A 5298-nucleotide genomic window follows, 5' to 3' on the forward strand; every position below is an offset into this window, starting at 1 on the left:
AGTCTACTATTTGAACCATGCTCTAGCCCAGAAAATTTTGTAGTTAACTAGAGATAGAACCTCATGAACTTTCCTACCAGCCTGAAAACCATTATCCGCCAAGTCTCGTACTTCTTAATCACTAGGATTATAGAGATGAGTCTTGGATCCGAAGAGTCAATGACTTTTCGTGTCTTATAGCTTCCACATGTTTGCTAGTAATTGCAATAATAAACTACCACAGATTGGGTAGCATTAACATTGTAAATACATTGTCTCTGAGTTGGTGGAATTAGAACTCCAAGATTAGAGTTGGCTTCTGATTCCTCTTTCCTTGGCATATTCAAAGCATTCTGCTTCTCTTGGAGTACACTTCAACTTAAATGCTACCTTTGAGATTCTGTTTCCATATGAAGTCACTTTGTAAGACATGACACATTTAAATTCCCAGCGCTACTGGAGGATTGAACTCAAAACCTATAGTTGTGAAACAGTATCTCTACTACTGCCATACCTGCAGATTATAATTTGATTGCTTATTTTGAGGTAGTATCACTATGCCTGGGCCTGCTTGGACTGAGGTCCTCCTAACACAACCATAAAACATTTTGCCTGGAACTAGAATTCCCTAAGCTCTGTTTTCCAAGTAGATAATATTATAGATTTGAGCCACTTTATCCAGTAAAAGTATACAATTTCAAACTATCTTGATATTGCCTATATTTGTGCTTAACATATATAGCTAACCTTAATTTTCTCCCTCTTTTGTTTAGTACTCTGAGTTGAAACCATTGGCTTTCTTGATATACATGGCTTTGTTTTGGATGGAATCCCACCACTATCAAAAATGTCTCACAAAAGTTTATGTCAAAAATCATGGAAAAGAAGGCTTCAGGTTGGGAAAAACACTGATCTTTAAGTTATAATTGCAGTATTATTAATAGTGTTAGTCAATGATTGCATAAGTATCAGGAGGAAGGCAGAAATGTGAAAGATGTCAGGTCTCTGTAGAAATTTTGTAGTTGTCACTTCATGTTATCTTCCTTCCTTAAAGCATGTTTTATTAAAACCCTCTGGGTGTATATTGGTTGGACTGATTGGTAATCATCTCTGGAAATAAAGCTGATTTTAAAAGGCTGATGGTGTGGTAAATAAAGGAATAATCAGAATGAGCACAGATAATGTCACAGATTGAGCAGAACAGGTAAACTGCTGAACAGCAAAAAAAAAAAAAAAAGCAAAGTTTCAAGTTTGATGATCCACATTGGAACATATACAGATAGATACATATATACATATAGATATACATTTACATGTACATACATACATGAAAAATTAAATCTCCAGTAGAATATAGAGAAACTTGGCATGACAGGTATTAAACTATATCAAACTGGTTGCAGGAAAGGTACAATAAAATATAGATAGTTTAGCATAGATTTTGTAAAGGATGAAAATTCTTCCTTCATTATATACTTTACAAATATCCGTTTTAAGTTTTAAGTTTTTTTGTGAAAATACCATACAGAGGGGTTACAATTACAGGGACAATGCAATGAGTACATTTCTTTTATTTTTTTGGGGGGGGGGATCCTGGTCGTAGGGCCTGAACTCTGGGCCTGGGCGCTGTCCCTCAGCTCTTCAGCTCAAGGCTAGCGCTCTACCACTTGAGCCAAAGCGCCACTTCCGGATTTTTTCTTTTTGCTTATGTGGTGCTGAGGAATCAAACCCAGGGCCTCAGGCATGCAAGGTATGCGCTCTACCACTGATCCACCTTCGCAGCCCAGATGAGTAATTTCTTATCAAGCATTCTTACCTCCTCCTTTCTATCCCTTTATCATCCCTTTCTATCTCCCCGACCATCTCTCCCACTTTGAGCCAAAGTTGTAAATTTAATTTTTCTACATAATATACATCTCATTGTGGCACTGGGTCCACTTGTATCCATATTTAAACAATTTGGTTTTTCCCTTCCCCTCCACAAATTATACCAACATCAAATACAGTGAAAACTAGGTTAAGTTTTTTTTTATATATTGTAGTAGGAGCATCTACACAATGCTGAATATTTGAATTACAGAAAATATGCAATATGGGTAGGCACTGGTGGCTCAAGGATGTAATCTCAGCTAGTTAAGAGGCTAAGATCTGACGATCACAGTTCAAATCCAGCCTGCATAGTAAAGTTCATTAGATTCTTTTCTCCATTTAACCACCAGGGCAAATGGAGTTCCAGTTCAGATTGTATGTCGAGCACTGGCTTAGAACACAAAAACACCATCCAGGCCTTGAATTTAAGCCCTGGGATCAACAGAAACAAAGATATAAAATAAAACATGGAGTTAGATATTCTGTAATGAAACATAATTTAACATACTCTACATTGTTAGAAAGACTAGACTTCTGGGTTAGCTTTATAACTTACCATAATAAGGGATGTTATGGACTTATTGAACAGAAATGCTTATTCAGATTTACAAGTTTGAATGTTTCAGTATATGTTCAGTTGGTTTTACTGCTTTGGGAGCCTGTGACAAGACAATGGCAAGATGGGGATTTTGTCAAATAGAAAAGTTTTTTTACCTAGATCGATTAAAAGATAAAATAAGAAAGTAGTTGAGAGTCTATGTTCTCATATCTTTCACGCTGAACAACTTAATCTCCAGAACTATTCAGATATTCTCCACAGTCTGGGAGGAAATAGAAAGTCATTTTTATTTAACACATCTTTCTGGGGCATTCTAAATTCAATTGGCAACACCTTCACAAATGATAATGACTTGTCCAGGGGAAGAAGCAAGTAGATATTTCTGCAAATTCTAATCAGAACTCAGCAGACTAAATATTTTATGGAATTCATATTGAAATATTTTCTTGCAGACGGAGTGGGTCTTATAATAAAAATGTGGGTATCTGTGTGTTTGTATGTGTGTATGTGTGTGTTTGAATAAATTAATATAACAATGTAGCATAGAAAAGTATTAGTGGGGCTGGGAAAGTGGCTTAGTTGTGGAGCCCTTGCCTTGCATGCATGAGGCCCTTGGTTAGATTCCTCAGCACCACATAAACAAAAGAAAAAAGCCAGAAGTGTCGCTGTGGCTCAAGTAGTAGAGCACTAATCTTGAGCTGAATAGCAGAGTGACAACGACCAGGTCCAGAGTTGAGGCCCCATATCCGGACCCCCCCCAAAAAAAAGTAATATAGAAAATCCCTTGAATGGATCAAATTGTTTAAAACGAATGTAACTGTATGTAAAGTAAGATCTGCACATATTTAAAAGGAAAAATGCTACAGTATTAAATCACAAAAATCATAACATTCTTAAAAATTCTGAAATGTAATTAGTAATTCCAAAATATCCATAATGAGAACTAAACACTACTGACTTAACAAGAACAAAATGTGCAAATTATAGAATCTGAGCAGTGTACATGAGTGAACATAATTTAAAAATACTCAATATTATACTGTTTTTAGAAGACTGAATGTGGATTATCTAAAGGAAAATATCAGCACATTATATAAATGAAATTAAAAATCTCATGGTAAGAGAGAATAATAGTAGTTTGTGCAAAGTAATAATTTAATTAATGGTGGTCAAAATCTAGTACTGACTAAATTGTATACCTAAGTAGTTAGATCCAAAGAAGACCCAAGTTACTCGAGCTGATTTGAAATTTGGCCAAGTAGTAGAATACAACTGTAACATTATTATGGATGTTGACTCTGGCATGGAATTCATTTCCTCTTTGATCTGACAAATGAATATATGAAAGAACATAACTTCTCCAACTAAATATCAAGACCCAACTAAACATAGCTAGAAAAGTCATCATGCAATCCGTATTGCAACTGGGATAAAAAGAAAAATCAGTCATACTGATTCTGTATTTATTTTAAATGTTGGCTTTTTTCATAAATTATTTCCTTTGTCTTGCATTTTTAAAACATTGTGTTAAATGATTTATATCTTGGTAACTAATTTTGGATGCTTCCTTAAATTTTGTTCTGGGTATAATATCTCACTTCAGTTCCTAACCCAAGAAATGTTGTTTACAAAACAAATGCTAATAACCACCATTTATAATACACAAAATCTCATAAGCATGATTTCAGGAAGCATAGGTTAACATTTTGATATCATGGTCTCATGACTGATCAGGCCTATCTGCATGAGTAAAGTTGTACCTAGATTCCTCAGCCTAAATTTAGCCACTGTTAAAAAATGTTTATACCTTTATCAGTCACCCATCAGAGGTTAAACCTGAGTATAAAATCTAAGGAAAATAATAAGGTAAGAATTTAGCTCTTCTGGATATAAAGTAAACCACAATGCAGCATAGAGTAACTCATTTGACTAAAGTCAACCTATTTCTCTAAAACATGTTAAGCATTCCCTTACAATGTGTATTATTCTCAAGAAGGGAATGAAGAATGTGAGAAGACGACTAAGCAAAGTATTGCCTTCAAATATACATAATTTGGATTTAACTCTTTATTTCGTTATAGGCATTTTTGATAAAAACTTTCTGAATAATTGATTTCCTGGTCAGGTATAATATATACTAGTTACATATATCAAACCGCATTCAGAAAATGGTATATAATAATTGAGTAGAAAAAATTCAATAAATAGCAAAAAGTATATACCTATAGGGTAATATTTTGAAGAGTCAATTGGAAATATTCTAATATAATAACTTGAACAATTTCACATTGACAGTAATTATCTAGAATACTTTAATGCTATTTGGACAAGATTGTCCTTCTAAATGAGCAAAACCAATTTCTCCTTTTACTTTATCAGGGAAATATCTGAGCTAAAAATGGAAATTAACATATGAATCTATAACAACTGGAATGAATTTTACTATTTTTTAGCAAATATTAATTTCAAAAAAGTATTTTATTGTGTTATAAACATATATCCATATAATGTAACTTGTTAAATTTTATTCCTTTTATTAATTTCATTATCCTATTTTTATACGTATATTTTATTATGTCATCATACTAACTTATGAAATATTTGAACATAGTTACTCCACAATATTTCTCCTCATGTTCTCTCTTACTTTTTTCCAAACTTAATCAGTTCCATCTTTTACAGCTGTGTCATTCATTTTAATTTCTGGGTCTAGAGTCTGCATATGAGAAATCTAATATTTGATTTTCACAGTATAGCTAATTGCTTTAGTATGAAAGTTTCCATTTCTATTTTCTTGAAGATGATATGATTTCATAATTATGTGTGGCTAAATAGTATATCATTGTGTGTATATATATATATGTGTGTGTGTGTGTGTGTGTGTGTGTGTG

The sequence above is a fragment of the Dipodomys spectabilis genome, unplaced genomic scaffold (assembly GCF_019054845.1).
Source record: "Dipodomys spectabilis isolate Male_0828 unplaced genomic scaffold, ASM1905484v1 ptg000458l, whole genome shotgun sequence".
In the NCBI taxonomy this organism is placed as follows: Eukaryota; Metazoa; Chordata; class Mammalia; order Rodentia; family Heteromyidae; genus Dipodomys; species Dipodomys spectabilis.